This window comes from Monodon monoceros, unplaced genomic scaffold, assembly GCF_005190385.1.
Source record: "Monodon monoceros isolate NGI ecotype Baffin Bay Population unplaced genomic scaffold, NGI_Narwhal_1 Super_Scaffold_4, whole genome shotgun sequence".
NCBI classification, from domain to species: domain Eukaryota; kingdom Metazoa; phylum Chordata; class Mammalia; order Artiodactyla; family Monodontidae; genus Monodon; species Monodon monoceros.
This window is the reverse complement of record NW_021703781.1, coordinates 74065427-74081857: the sequence shown is the minus strand read 5'-3', so window position 1 is coordinate 74081857 and position 16431 is coordinate 74065427. Positions and strand designations below refer to the sequence as shown.

Genomic DNA, 16431 nt, shown 5'->3' with positions numbered 1-16431 from the left:
TGGAGTAGGAGACCAGCAGTTTGCATCGTTTAGGAGGTGAGATGGTTGGTTTCATGCATCAGTCAGATATTTAATCAAACGCTAATCTAGGTGTTGTAGGGCAGTAGATGTGGTTCACGCCTACAATCAGATGACTGCAAATAAAGGAGATAATGGCAGGGAGTGCTCGTCCAATCAGTGAGGGGACTTGAGAGCAAAAATCGAAGTTTCCCGGAGAAGAAGAAATTCTCTCTCAAGACTGTGACGTCAACTCCTGCCTGAGTTTCCGGCCTGCCAGCCCTATGAATCTCACACTTGCTAGCCCCCGTGATGACATGAGCTAATTTCTTAAAATAAATCTCTTAATACATTTGGTTTCATCTCCTTGGAGAACCCTGACTAATACGGGATGCATTTAAAAATTTTTTTGTCTTCAATAAATGAAAGGCAAGAATCTGAAAGCAAAGTGACTTAAACACAGCACATGCACGCACACCATGTTCTGAGAGGTTGGAAGAAGAGGACTGTGGGCCAGGGAGGAGCTGGGAACAGGGACACTAGCCTTTCTTTTCTATTTTTTAAATTTTATTTAGTGTGCAAAGGGGAGCAGCCACTTCTCCTCCACCGGTCGAGGCCCTTCCTTGTCTCCCGCTTATAGCTCTGTCTTCTGTGCTCCAACCTCCACCTCCATCTTGCTCCTGAAACCATACCTGATCCAGTCCCTGCAGACCCCTCACTCCCCCAGTCTGGGTTATTGAGATGGCCTCATCTTACTCGTCCTTTTGGACACACTGCCTCTCTTTCTTGAAACTTCTCCACTCCTTGGTTTTGTTCTCAGTGTCCCTTTCTCTGCATCTTCTCTTCGTCTCCATCCTTCTCTCCCTCCACCTGCCCCAGAAACGGTCACCGAACACCCGGTTGCTGGGTGATCTCTTTGCTCAGATAGTTTGAACCACCTGCTAAATCTTTTTTTTTTAATTTAATTTATTTACTTTATTTTTGGCTGTGTTGCATCTTCGTTTCTGTGCGAGGGCTTTCTCTAGTTGCGGCGAGCAGGGGCCACTCTTCATTGCGGTGCACAGGCCTCTCACTGTTGTGGCCTCTCTTGTTGCGGAGCGCAGGCTCCAGACGCGCAGGCTCAGCAGCTGTGGCTCACGGGCCTAGTTGCTCCACGGCATGTGGGATCTTCCCAGACCAGGGCTCGAACCCGTGTCCCCTACATTGACAGGCAGACTCTCAACCACTGCACCACCAGGGAAGCCCCTACCTCCTAAATCTTGATGCTTCCCCAACTTTGTCTCCATCCTAGAACTCGCCCTCCTTCTTCAAAATCATCCAACTAACCGTGCACTGGACTTCCCCACCAGAGTCCCCCATGGCATCTCAGACTCAACATATTTCCAAGGGATCCATCATTCCCACCCCCATGCTCTTGATCTCAGTTGGTAGAATTTCCACGCAGAGCTAGTATCTCCCCTGATAACAAGTCAGTCATTCTTGTGCATGACTGATTTCCTTAAGAGCAATCTAAATGCTTTGACTTTATTCAAGTGATGCAATTGGATTCCTCTGAGGCATAATTATTATTCCAGGTACATGATTTCTGTAATGGGATAATTGGCTGCCTCTGCCCCTAGAGAACACCTGAAATAAGGAATATGTGCACCTGTGTTTTTAATCAAAGTGAAACATAATAACTAGGGGCAGTCGAGAAGCACAGTAAATGTGTCAGTGGTGCTTCTGGTAAGTTCACGGTGGTGAGTAGCTGGACCGCATCCTTGTGAGTGAGTGAGAGGGCCAGACCGGTGGAAAACAGAACTCGGAGGGACTTCAGGCCTTGACAAGGACATGATTTTTGTCCTGAGTACAGTGACAAACCACTGGAAGTTTCGGGAGGGGGTTGTGGGATGATCAGATTGATGTTTTAGACAGTCACTCTGAGCTGGGTGTGGGACAGGAGTAGATGAGGCCAGAATGGAGCCCAGACTCCTGATTCCGATTCAGTTGGTCTTGGGGGGAGGGGGAGGCATCAGTGAGATGTAAAAGTCCCCCACATGGTTCCAGTATGGAGCCAGGGTCCTGGAGGTCAAGCTCCGGAAGTGTGGCCCCCAACCCACGACTGCATCCCCAGAGTTTCTCACTCTCACGCCAGTTCACACCCAGCCTCCAGCACCAGCTTATGGCTCCAGCACCTGCTCTAGGAAGTTGAAAGCAGCCCTTCAGCTATGCTGGGTCCACAGTGGGAAGTGCAGCCCTTCAGCTATGCCGGGTCCACAGTGGGAAATGTCACCGTGCGATATTTCTGTGGTGGGTGTTCTTGTACACCTGGGAACTGGACAGTTTTGCTTTTTGTTTATTTCAACTTCAGTGAACTGACAGCCACTTAAGAATGTGCTCATCAAGGTGTCTGGGCTCCATGGACTATTTCCTCCCCAAATTCTATCCCTGTTTCACTCGAGGTCCAAGCGGAGTATTAGAATCACAGTTCAAAGCAAACAACATTGACGATGTGAGAGATAACCACATTGAAGATCCAGAAAAAGATAATGTGAAATTCCCTTCTGCAATGGGTATGTTTTTTTTTTTTTTAAAGAACATGTTGGGGGTAGGAGTTTATTAATTAATTTATTTATTTTTGCTGTGTTGGGTCTTCGTTTCTGTGCGAGGGCTTTCTCTAGTTGTGGCAAGCGGGGGCCACTCTTCATCGCGGTGCGCGGGCCTCTCACTATCGCGGCCTCTCTTGTTGCGGAGCACAGGCTCCAGACGTGCAGGCTCAGTAGTTGTGGCTCACGGGCCTAGTTGCTCCGTGGCATGTGGGATCCTCCCAGACCAGGGCTCGAACCCGTGTCCCCTGCATCAGCAGGCAGATTCTCAACCGCTGTGCCACCAGGGAAGCCCTGGGTATGATTTTTAATGAAAGTGATCAGGCATTGAGAGACCTGCGGTATCAGAAACATGCCTTCAATATGCTTCTGAGTCAGGGCTTGGCTGCCACAGAGATGTAGCCGATACGAGGAATGCAGCACATGTCCAGACAAGTCTGACTCAGTGGATTTGCCAGTGGCTGCTGTTGCCTTTTGTTTCTCCAGTGAAGGCTTGTGTGCCTGGCTCTGGCCTGTTCACAGCCTCCTAGACCACACGCCTGCCTGGCTTCTTCAGGACGTCATGCTCGTGCACAGTGATTTGAAAGGAGAACTAGATGAATGTGTCCAAAACTACCTCCTTGGAAAAGTTAAAGTAATAAAAAATACAAAGCGTGGGAGATTGATTTGAGGCAGAATCATCAGAGCGGCTGTGACGTGGCCGGCTCCTCGCTGGCCGTCATCCAGGAGGACTAGTGGACGGTAGGATGCCTGGTGACCAGCACCACCAGTGCTGACCCTCGCCTATAGCTCCTCCCGTGTTGTGAGGGGGATTCAACTGGGGGCTGCATTTCAGATGGGGTCGTGCTCCCTTTTCCAAGCTCAGAGGCCTGGAGGGAGCTACTACACCAATAGTCACCTACCATTGCTGGAGGATCGTCTGCCATGAAGAGAAACTATTTCATTGAACTTGGACAGTGTGACAGTGGCATGGATATCTGGGGAGGAGAAAATTTCGAGATATCATTTCGGATTTGGATGGGTGGAGGTAAGCTCTTCATCATCCCTTGCTCTAGAGTTGGACACATTTTTGGAAAAAGGCGACCGTATGGTTCTCCTGAAGGCGAGGATATCATGACATGCGTGATGAGACTGGTTCATGTTTAGTTGGATGAATATAAGCAGGAGTATTTTTCCATAAGACCTGGGCTGGGGTCCAAAAGCTTTGGAAATATCGATAAGCATGTTGAATGGAGGAAGAAGTTGGCTTGTAAATCATTTAAATGATATTTGGATAACATTTGCCAAGAGAGGCAGATACCTGAGCCCAATGCCAAACCCTAGCAATCCATTTTTATCGAAAGAAGGTCAAAATGCCCCAAGTCCTTCAATGGGAAAGGCTCTGTCACCTCCAGATCAGTAAGTGTCTGGTGGCCCAGGGCTGCCCAAGTCAGACGAGAGGCCTGGGAGTGCTTAAGGGATGTGGCTACAGTGACCCTAATCAGCTCTGAATTTATAATGAAGAGCATGAATTGATTTTAAATAATCTCCCTTTGCCTGGATATGTCGGAAACTCATTCATCAAGTGCTCATGAAGTGTAATGGATCAGGGGCAGCCCAGCAACAGAATTTTGGGAAGAATAATTGGCTGTACCAGGTGCCAGGTGGACAGTGCCTAAGAGTGGTCGATCTACCGAGTCACAAAGGCTATGTTGCTATGGCAACCTGTGGTGGCAGCTCCTCACGATTTGGAGAGTTAAGACAGACGCTGTGGCTGGAATGGTGATTCATCACACTTGTCCTCCTAATGGAGATGCCTGAGAAGATTAGCAAAGGTGAGACAGCAGATATACTAGAGATTGGAGCACCAAGTGACCATCAGAAGGTGAAGAAGTATGTTTCACCAAGACATTAAGGTCACTTCTGAGCTGCCGTTAAGGAATTTTTTGCTTATGACAGAAAACAAGAATACAGTTTTAACTCTATTAAAGAGTCAAGTTTGTAGAGAAGGGCAAAACCCAGGAAACTGACATGCCTATTCAAATCTATTTACACTTCTTTTTAACCCATTTTAATAACGGAATGGCATTTATCTGATCAGAAACTTGTTATGATTTCCTTTCTTAGAAGACTTCATAGGAGATTGTTAATTTTTTCCACTTCTATTACCATGTTCTAAATAGATAATGTTAAACAGATTGCATCCACATTACTTTCAACTCCAGAAGCATCGTGTATAAGATTATATTTAAGAGGCAGTTAACTATTATAAAGTATTTTGATGAATTATGGTACTATTTACATTTAAAGGATCCTTTTTATTATTAAAAGATAATAATAATATGGAGCTGGGGTGAAACTTCCTGCACTATACTAAGTCCTCCAAAACCTGAGACCCCGCTGTGGCCCCGCAAGAAAGATTCACGCAGCCCAACAGCCACAGAGAACTCACTCCTCACGGGGGCAGCCCGGTTCTCCTTCAGGCGGCTCTGATGGCTGGAAAATTCTTCCTTCTTTCAAAGACCAAACCTTCTCCATTGGTTCAGCCTTGCCCTCTGCACAGAGTAAACATTCCAGTTCTTTTAACAGCCACACCCATGAGCTGGTTTCAGGGACTTCTGTTTCCTTCCCTTTTATCTTCCTTTTCTTTAATATATAATGCAGGCACATGGGAGGAGAAAGTGTAAAAGTGAGATGAAGGGCAAATCAAACCTTATCTGCCATACCTCCAGGCTCTGGAATCCTCCCCCCAGAGATAATCACGTTACCACTTCCTATCTTTTCAAGAGAAATTATGCATTTGCAAAGTATACACATTCTTTTAGACAAAAATATTACATACGCTATTCTGCACCTTGCTTTTCTTAAACCTAGTAATAAATTTTGGAGATGATTTCACGTCAGTATTTAAAGCCGCACCTGATTCTTTTAAAAGCAACATAGGCAGTTTCATAAAAACCATATTTCATTAACTAGTCCCCTGCTGATGGACACGAGGAAGTTTCCAATCTTTTGCTACTACAAACAAAACAATCATGAATATCCTTGCATTGCATATACCTCTTTGTACAGGTATCTGTGTGACAGATTTAGAGCAATGCAATTGCTAGATTGAAAGATACGTGCATTAAAATTTGTAATACACATTGCCAGATTGCCATCCAATGGTAGTGGTACCAGTTTGCTCTCCACCAGTAAAGTATGAGAGTTCCTGCTCTCTCTCACGCTTAGGAGATGAACTAGTTTGTAATGCCCTCCTGGAATTGTTTTGCCCTGAACTGAACCCATTGTTTCTGTGTGACCAGTGACCTTAGTGAATGTAAAACATCCTCTCTCTCATTCCAGTTACTCTACTTCTTTAAAAACAAACAAACAAACAGAGCCTCAACACTGAAGCTGCCATTGTGACCAGGGCCACATCACTGACATTTAGTCATTAAGCTCTGTTCCACAGTGTGCCTGCTAAACCAGGTTTCTCCCTTTTTGTGCCTGGGCTTTGGGATTTTTGTATGCAAGTTGCAGAAGTGTCCATTTATCTGTGTATTCGTTTCCTTTTGCTGCTGTAACAAGTTACACAAATTTGGTGCCTTAAAGCAACACAGATTTATTATCTTCCAGCTCTATTGTTCTGAAGTCCAAAACGAGTCTCAATGGGCTAAAATCAAGATATCAGGTCTGCGTTCCTTCTGGATGCTCTAGGGGAGAATCCACTTACCATTTCCAGCTTCCAGAGGCTGCCTGCATCCCTGAGCTCCTTCTTCCACCTCAAAGCCAGCGGCACAGCATCTTCAGTCTCTCTCTGGCTCTGACCCCCGCTCCGATCGTCACATCTCCTTCCTTGACTGCCCTGTTTCTGTCTTGCTTCTTTTAAGGACCCTGTGATTACATTAAGCCCACTTAGGTAATCCAGGATAATATTCCTGTCTTAAGATCCCTAACTCAATTATATCTGCAAAGTCCATTTTGCCACTTAAGGTAACATAACATATTCACAGGCTCTGGGGATTATCTTTAGGGAGCCATTATTCTACAGACCCCAATCTGCATTACATATCGTCTTGTTAAGGCTAATTTCTTCAAAGGCTGCTTGGACATAGATGTGCTTTCAGGGAGGGTCTGGGTATAGTCGCTTCTACAAGGATTTTTTTTCTTTTTTTGAGTATAATTGCTTTACAATGTTGTGTTAGTTTCTGTTGTACAAGGAAGTGAATCAGCTGTATGTATACATATATCCCCTCCCTCTTGGACCTCCCTCCACCCCCATCCCACCCATCTAGGTCATCACAGAGAACTGAGCTGAGCTCCCTCTGCTATACAGCAGGTTGCCACTAGCTATCTATTTTACACTAAGTACCAACCAGAACATAATGTTGAGCTGGGCATCCTTGGGGCTAGAGTGAAGAATTACAAAACAACTAACAGGTGGATCTGCGCTTTACAGTTTATAAAGAGCATTTACATCCATTATGCATTTCCCATTTCCCACTGTCAGGTAAAGAATCGGCCTGGAGCCTCACAGCAGGTACAGGTCAGCGAGATGCTTCAGGCTCCAAAGCTGTGGCTCTTTCCACGGCACCAGCTGCACCAAAGTTGTGCTACCAGCCCACACGGAGCCTCCAATAAAAGTCCTTGAGAATTCTTTTCCTCTGTGGGTTTCCAGAGCTGCCCGTTCCCATAAGCTACCCATTTGGGTTGGAGTAAAAGTTCCTTTTTTTACCAGTTTCCAGAGCTTGTTCTCACACCTTAGCCACCCAGAACTCACCACAGCCTCGTCAGCTGAGCAGGGCGGGCCTGGGACAGGCTCGCCACATCCTTGATGGCACCAGGGAGATGGAGACCCAAAAGGATGGGGACTACGGCCAAGGGTCACAGGAGACGCAAACCCACAGGGCTCCTCTCACTGAGCCATACTGTCTCTTCCAGAGAGGCTGCCCTGTAAAGCTAGCATTTCCAAAACCCCCGAATGGTCTGACCTTCACTCCAGAGGACATTACGGATTTCTTAGAAATTGGAGGCTGAGTAGGGAACTAACATACATGGAGTACTTACTGCATGCCAGCGCTTTCCAGAGACAGCTCATTTAATCCTTCTAACAGTTTGGGTGTTATTATCACCACTTTTTTTTTTTTTTTTTGCGGTACGCGGGTCTCTCACTGTTGTGGCCTCTCCCGCTGCGGAGCACGGGCTCCGGACGCACAGGCTCAGCGGCCATGGCTCACGGGCCCAGCCGCTCCGCGGCATGTGGGATCTTCCCGGACCGGGGCACGAACCCGTGTCCCCTGCATCGGCAGGCGGACTCTCAACCACTGCGCCACCAGGGAAGCCCTATTATCACCATTTTAATGATGGCGGCTCTGAGAGGTTAACGGTCACAAAAGATGGCTGATTCCAGATCCCATGACTCCTCCTCCCGCCCACGCTGGAGGATGAGCTGAGGAGGACGCCAGGTTAAAAAAAATCTAGCACCTGCTTGGTGAGAGTAAAGAGCCCTCGAACGCCCTGCGTAGGCTTGCAGCTGGCTGGATGGAAGTGAGTGCAGCTGGCGGGAGAGGCTGGGAGGGAAGGTGCAGGCCAGCTGTGCCCTGGCTGGTGTCCAGTGACCTGCAGCCCTGGGAGCAGGTGCTGGAACCCTCCCTGGCCAAGAGAGAGAGGAGGTCCAGGGAGTACGGTCAGGGGTGGGGGGGAAATGTCAGAGCCAACTGCCAGGTAACGTCACCGAACAAACACTAGCTAGAGAGCTAGAGGCTGGTCCAGAAGTGTTCTCAGGGCTTGCTTTGATTTTACCATTTGTCTGAGTTGGGCTTCATTTCCATATTTCCTTCAGCTTAGACCCCATCTGCTGCTCTGTTTGCCTGAGCCCATCGCTAGAGACACAGGCATGCAATTATCCAGCTCCTACGCATTTTTCTCGTTCTCTTTCTCTTTGAGTTTAATTTCCATCAGAGGCTCTGCCTGGAGTTTGCTTAAAAACCTGCAATTATGAGGAGACAGCTAATGAGACCAGGAGCAAACTTCTGCCCTGTGCAGCTATTTTTTTAATGAGATAAACAGAGAAAATGTCAAACAGAGGAATTTCTACGTTGCTCCCATGACTGAAAGGGTCCCCAGCGTTGCAAATAAACGTGCTGCAATTAGCACATGTCAGGGGCCAAGGAGTGGGTTTCGTCCCTGGGGTCCTTGGGCTTCTTGACCTTGCCTGAGATGTGTGACTGGATCTTGCCTGGATGAAGATCCACTGTCCAATGCTCCCAGGTCCAGAGACCCTTTTGGTCACGGTCAACAGAGATGCACCCTGGAAAGGCCACTGAGTGTGGCGACAGAGCTCTGACCTCAGCTACTGCACGGCTGCCTTTCTAAGAGCGGTTTGTTTTCCTCCCCAAGCACATTATGGGGTAATGAATGGGTCTGTGGAAATTGCACACAGCGTGTGTCATAATGAATATTTTGACTTGGAATACAGCATTCTCAGCAACTCCCAGTGTCTGCGGAAACTCAAGAGGGGGCAGAAAACTCTATCGTGAAAGCGCCACTCACGCAGCATGGCTAATAATGGGAATTCAGGAGCATTTATTTAGTGCCTGCTGTGTACCTGTCTCTGGGCTGAGCACTTGGGGTACAGAAATGAGTAAGATGCAGCCTCTGTCCTAATGGAGAGAATCGGAGAATTAAAATGATGCTGTACCCAATGAAGTCCCCCTCCCCCCACCTCCCTGCACCCAACCCCTCAGGTCTAGATTTACCCAACGAAAAGGAAGGGTTGGCTCAAGGCTTAAGCTTTTTCTTGAACCAGCACCTATTTGAGGTCCGTTCTTCCTCCCCAAGGGGAGAACACTCTCCTTGCCCTCTTCCCTCCCGTCTGCCCATGGCTAGACCCCAGGGCAGGGGTCAGAGGTCCCACCCCAGCCCCTTCCAGGGCACACTTGGGAATGGCTCAGTGCCATGGCCCTCAAGCCTGGTCACACACTGGAGCTGCCTGGGTTGCTCAGTGACAGTGCAGATGTCGGGCCCTTTGACAGAGGTTCTGATGTGTGGCTTTGGGACTGGTCCCCGGAGTCGTGTTTGGAACGATGGCTCCAGGTGATTCTGGTGCCTGGTCAGGCTTGGGAACCGCTAACCTAGGACCAAAGTACCGTTTTGTCACTTCCAGCTGCTGGCAGGAGTCTCCTCCCTTCTCTGGAACACATTTCTCTCCTCTATAAAGATGCTTGATGATCTCTGAGGCCCACCCTGCCTCTGACCACCTGTGTGTCCACAGGCGGGCTAGCTGGGCACTGCCCACGACGCTGCCCTTCCTTCACATCCCTATGTCTCAGGGGAGAAGAGAGCCAGCGAACCTGGACCGGACGCGGGTCTCAGCCCCTCCACCTGCTTCCTGGGGACCCAAGCCGGGTGCCCTCCCCTCTCTGGGCCTCAGTCGTGGGTAAATCTGTGAGGAATTTCAGCAGATAACCACTCCTTTCTGTTTCTTTGCCTCGGGGAATTTTTCAGTGCAGAAATCAAAGCACCTTGAAGGCAAAGCCAAGAGCCCTGGGTGGAAGCTACTTTCGAGGCAGTGAGAGCCAGCGGGGCAGCTGTGGCGTGGGCTCTGGGGATGGACCCCGCCCTGCCATCACTGCGCAGCCCGCTGGGGGCGCCGGGGCTGCATGAGGGGCGGGAGGGAGGGTCTGCCCTGTGTCCAGCCTGCCTCCAGGAGAGTCTGGACAGGAGCTCACGCCGCCCCTAACTGCCAACTCATCCTTCCTCCAGCTCTTGCCAGTTTCTGTGGGAGCCGGGCTCTCCAGACCGGGGGAACCCACGAGGTGCTCCTCCTTGCACCACATTTCTGAAATGTCATGAAGAACCCAGGGGTAAGACAGGAATAAAGACACAGACCTAGTAGAGAATGGACTTGAGGATATGGGGAGGGGGAATGGTAAGCTGTGACAAAGCGAGAGAGTGGCATGGACATATATACATTACCAAATGTAAAATAGATAGCTAGTGGGAAGCAGCCGCATAGCGCAGGGAGATCAGCTCGGTGCTTTGTGACCACCTAGAGGGGTGGGATAGGGAGGGTGGGAGGGAGGGAGACGCAAGAGGGAAGAGATATGGGAACATATGTATATGTATAACTGATTCACTTTGTTATAAAGCAGAAACTAACACACCATTGTAAAGCAATTATACTCCAATAAAGATGTAAAAAATAAATAAATAAAGGAGAGAGGTTAAACCAGCCCATCACGAAACTTCAAGACAGACCCTCCCCATGCCTTTGTTGGCCACCCCTCACCATTTACATCCAGCTCCGCGAGCTCTCAGTACCCCCTTCCTCCATCCTCCCTGTGCTCCAGGCTCCCTTCTCAGCTTCCTGTGGGTGAGGGGATAATCTCAGGGTTAATCAAAAGGAGGCTGTCAAAAGCTGCTTTCACATCAAGGTGCGAATGACAAAATCACACACTAAACTAGGGATTCTCTGCGTTCCACAGACCGAATTTAGTCCATGAATTTGGTGGAAAATGTGGTCCTCGTTTTCACTAAAAAATTTAGCATTAACTTCAATTATGAATGAGGAGTAGAACATAGGGGCGTTAGCCTATAACTCTGTCACCAGTGGAGATCACAGGTAACTTCACATCACTTTACAGTTGATACAGGTACTCGAAATCTTATTTAGGCTCATCTTTTGAAATGATGGTAAATTCTGAGATTGTCACTATTCCTTGTTATTTAATGTGTTGATAACAAAGCACATATATCACTATACTGCAAACATATGTAAAAAATATTTTGGCAACTACATTTTTAATACGATTGTTTTCTTTCAAAATCTTATGTATTCATTCTTTTGAAAAATGTTATTTAGAGGAGCCCATAGGGTTCACGGGCTGCCAGAGAGTCCATGGCACATAAAAGTTTAAAGACTCCACCTCTAAATTTATCTTAAGATGAATGTCATCCTATTAGGAAAATTTTGAGCGGTATGGAAAAGTGAAGAATTTTCGATAATGGTGAGAGAAGATAATTTTGAGAATTTGTCAAGATTTCCGGGAGCTAGAAGAGATCTTAGAGATATATAGCTTTACTTGTTAAATCAACCTTATTCAGCTTTAATTTACATACAGTAAAATGCACCCATTGTTTTACGTGTGCTAATTGTTTAAAAATCGTGGCTAAAAACAAATAACATAAGCGTTACCATCTTAACCGTATTAAGTGCACAGTTCAGCCATGTTAATTATATTCACGTTGTTATGTAAAATGCACCCATTAGAAGTGTGCAGTTTGACTAGCTCTGACAATGTACTCGAGTAACCAGTCATCACTACAATTAAATACACAGTATTTCTATCACTGTGTATTTCTATCACAAAACATTCCTTTGTGTCTCTTTATAATGTCCACTACCCCAAACCCAAGTAACCATTGATCTACTTTTTGTCACTATAGACTAGTTTTGTGTTTGTTTGTTTTTTTAGAGTATAATTGCTTTACAATGTTGTGTTAGTTTCTGCTGTACAACAAAGTGAATCAGATATATGTGTACATATGTCCCCTCCCTCTTGGACCTCCCTCCACCCCCATCCCACCCATCCAGGTCATCACAGAGCACTGAGCTGAGCTCCCTCTGCTATAGAGCAGGTTGCCACTAGCTATCTATTTTACACATGGTAATGTATATATGTCAAACCTAATCTCCCAATTCATCCCACCCTCCACTTCCCCCCCCACCCCATGTCCACATGTCCGTTTTCTACGTCTGTGTCTCTATTCCTGCCCTGCAAATAGGTTCATCTGTACCATTTTTCTAGATTCCTCATATATGTGTTAATATATGATATTTGCTTTTCTCTTTCTGACTTACTTCACTCTGTATGACAGACTCTAGGTCCATCCACATCTCTACAAATGACCCAGTTTTGTTCCTTTTTATGGATGAGTAATATTCCATTATATATATATATATATATATATATATATATACCACATCTTCTCTATCCATTCATCTGTCAATGGACTTTTAGGTTGTTTCCATGTCCTGGCTACTGGCTATTGTAAATAGTGCTGCAATAAATACTGGGGTATATGTGACTTTTTGAATCATGGTTTTCTCAGGGTATATGCCCAGTAGTGGGATTGCTGGGTCATATGGTAATTCTATTCTTAGTTTTTTAAGGAACCTCCATACTGTTCTCCATAGTGGCTGTATCAATTTACATTCCCACCAACAGTGCAAGAGGGTTCCCTTTTCCCCACACCCTCTCCAGCATTTATTGTTTGTAGAATTTTTTGATGATGGCCATTCTGACTGGTGAGAGGTGATCCCTCATTGCAGTTTTGATTTGCATTTCTCTAATGATTAGTGATGTTGAGCATCTTTTCATGTGTACGTTGGCCATCTGTATGTTTTCTTTGGAGAAATGTCTTTTAGGCCTTCTGCCCATTTTTGGATTGGGTTGTTTGTTTTTTTAATATTGAGCTGCATGAGCTGTTTGTATATTTTGGAGATTAATCCTTTGTCCTTTGCTTTGTTTGCAAATATATTTTCCCATTCTAAGGGTCATCTTTTCATCTTGTTAATGGTTTCCTTTGCTGTGCAAAAGATTTTAAACTTAAAAAAAGTTTAAACCTAAGCTTTTAAACTTAATTAGGTCCCATTTGCTTATTTTTGTTTTTATTTTCATTACTCTAGAAGGTTGGTCAAAAAAGATCTTGCTGTGATTTATGTCAAAGAGTGTTTTTCCTATGTTTTCCTCTAAGAGTTTTATAGAGTTCGGTCTTACATTTAGGTCTTTAATCCATTTTGAGTTTACTTTTGTGTATGGTGTTAGGGAGTGTTCTAATTTCATTCTTTTACATGTAGCTGTCCAGTTTTCCCAGTACCGCTTATTGAAGAGGCTATCTTTTCTCCATTGTATATTCTTGCCTCCTTTATCATAGATTAGGTGACCATCGGTGCGTGGGTTTATCTCTGGGCTTTCTATCCTCTATCATGGATCTATGTTTCTGTTTTTGTGCCAGTACCGTACTGTCTTGATTACTGTAGCTTTGTAGCATAGTCTGAAGTTGGGGAGCCTGATTCCTCCAGCTTAGTTTTGTCTGTTTTTAATAAATCATTTCACATACATGAATATACCCCAATCGTTTTTCCACCTGTTGATGGATGTGTGGGTTGTGTTGAGTTTTGGATTATCACAAATAAAGTTACTAAAAACATTGCTATACAAGTCTTTCTGCAGACATGTGTTTTCATTTCTCCTAGGAAAAAACCTAGGCATGGAATTGCTGGGTTATATGATAAGTGTATGTTTACCTTTATAAAAAACTGCCAAACTGTTTTCCATCATTTTGCATTCCCACCAACGATGTATGGGAGTCCCAGTTGTTTTCCATTCTTCACAATACTTGGTATTCTCAGTCTTTAATTCCAGCCATTCCCTGTGTGCTGGCATCTCATCATGGTTTTAATTTGCACTGTCCTGATGGCTAATAATGTTAAACATCTTTTTGTGTGTGTGTGTCATGAGCGAATGTTCTTTGGAGGAGTCTGTCTAAATCTTTTGCCTCTTTTTATTGGGTTGTCTTCTTATTTAGTTTGGATACAATTTTTTTTTTTTTTTGCAGTATGCGGGCCTCTCTCACTGTTGTGGCCTCTCCCATTGCAGAGCACGGGCTCCAGACGCACAGGCTCAGTGTTCATCGCTCACGGGCCCAGCCGCTCCGCGGCATGTGGGATCTTCCTGGACTGGGGCACGAACCCGTGTCCCCTGCCTCAGCGGGTGGACTCTCAACCACTGCGCCACCAGGGAAGCCCTGGATACAATTCTTTTGCTAGACACATATATTGCAAATGTTATTCGCATTCTGTAGCTCATCTTCATTTTTCTTCATGGTATTTTCAAGAGTAGTGTGTTAAAATTTTGATGTGGACCATTCATCAGATTTTTATTTTATGGTCGTACCTTTTGCATTCTATCAAAGGTATCTTTGCCTGCCCCAGAGTTGCAAAGATTTTCTCCTATGTTTTCTTCTTGGAGTTTTATTAACATATTTTTAGTCTTTACATTTGGGTTGATGATACATTTCAAGTTAAACTTGGTGCACCAGATGATGTATGGGTCAAGGTTTATTATTTCTTTCTGCATGTGAATGTCCCGATCTTTGAGCACTATTTGATGAAGAGAACATCCTTTCCCTGCTGACTTGCCTTAGCACCTTTGTTGGAATCAATTGACCATGTGTGTGTGGATCTATCTCTGGACTCTCAATTCTTTTCCACTGACATATGTCTAAACTTACACCATAACTTTATTTTTAAAGATGAAAAATTTAGAGCTGAAAGAGTAAAAAGCTTTGTACAAGTTCAAACCAAATAAGTTAGAGGCCAGGATGAAATGTGACTCTTGTAAATATTCATTTTTATTCATTTTTTTCATTTCCACGGGCATTATCAGCACTGCCCACAGTGGCATTCACAGACCATTGTGAGAAAAAGCCACCATCTGCTAAATATTCATTTTTAACTCTTGTTGGAAGTCAGCAAAGAGGGACACAGTAAATCGCCGTGGGGATATTGATGCTGGGAAACAATGCTTCCCTGGACACCGCTTCCCAGCCTTACTATGGGGTCCCTGCAGAAGTGAGAGGCAGTGGGAGTGAGAGAGTTGGAGCTGGCTCTTCATGGAGCAGCCGTGTGACCTCACATGAGCTGCTCCATCCCTACTGGTTGAATCCACACAGTCTGGATTCTCTAGAGAAACAGAACCAGGCACATATCTTTGTATGTGTATAAGGGAACATCATAAGGAATTGGCTCATGCAATTATGGAGGTTGAAAAGCCCCCACGATGTGCTGTCTGCAAGTAGGAAGGACGGTGGTGTAATTCAGTCCAAGTCCAGAGTCCTGAGAACCAGGGGAACTGAGGGCAGGAGAAGGTTGATGTCTCAGCTCAAGCAATCAGGCAGGAAGGGGCAAGTTCCTCCTTCCTCCTTTTTGATCTGTTCAGGCCCTCAGCAAATTGGATGATGCCGCCCACGTTGGGGAGGGTAAACCCATTTACTGAGCCCACCTATTCAAATGTTAATTTCATCCAGAAACACTCTCACAGACACACCCAGAAATAATGTTTAGGGCTTCCCTGGTGGCGCAGTGGTTGAGAGTCCGCATGCCGATGCAGGGGACACGGGTTCGTGCCCCGGTCCAGGAAGATCCCACATGCCGCGGAGCGGCTGGGCCCGTGAGCCGTGGCCGCTGAGCCTGCGCGTCCGGAGCCTGTGCTCCGCAACGGGAGAGGCCACAACAGTGAGAGGCCCGCGTACCGCAAAAAAAAAAAAAACAAATAATGTTTAGCCAAATATCTGGCATCCCGTGATCCAGTCAAGTTGGCACATGAAATTAACCATCGCAGTTCCTCAGCTGTAAGATGCGGGTAAGAATAATACGAGCCTCACAGGAGTATTGGGGGATTGAATGAGGTGATGCTTTGGAAGTATTTAGTGGGGCATCTGGAACACAGTGGGCGCTCAGGAGACTGACTCTTCATACCCTTAGGCTTCATGAGGGTCTTTTCTCCTGGGGCTGACCCTGGAGATGTCCCCTTGTAGCAAAGGGAGCCCCTGTTGGCCTGGGCATCCCATTCCCAGGTACAGCCTCCGCTTTCTTCCCTGTTCTCCTGGGGCTGGGCTGTGACCCACACGCAACTCCCCTGAGGGCACTCCAGCCCTCCTCCACGCAGCTGGGTGTCAGCTCAGCCCGATCAGAGCAGTGGCCTGGACCCCACTCAAGAGGATGTCTCCAGAGCCCACCTCAGGCACACGCAGGGCAGTGATGCGTCATGCATCACGGTCATTCTCGAGGCCTCAGTAGGCCCAGTAAGGTGGGGACAGGGAC

General features: G+C 46.3%; 1 non-coding gene and 1 pseudogene across 1 annotated transcript; one reads left to right on the top strand and one right to left on the bottom strand.

The window, feature by feature from the left end:
- Positions 1 to 2204: 2204 nt before the first annotated feature.
- LOC114908582 lies at positions 2205 to 4347 on the top strand (annotated as a pseudogene).
- Positions 4348 to 14967: 10620 nt separating this feature from the next.
- On the bottom strand, positions 14968 to 15048 carry LOC114883514. Its single transcript, XR_003790608.1, has one exon. It is a non-coding gene; the product is annotated as a small nucleolar RNA SNORD35 (small nucleolar RNA).
- Positions 15049 to 16431: the final 1383 nt, after the last annotated feature.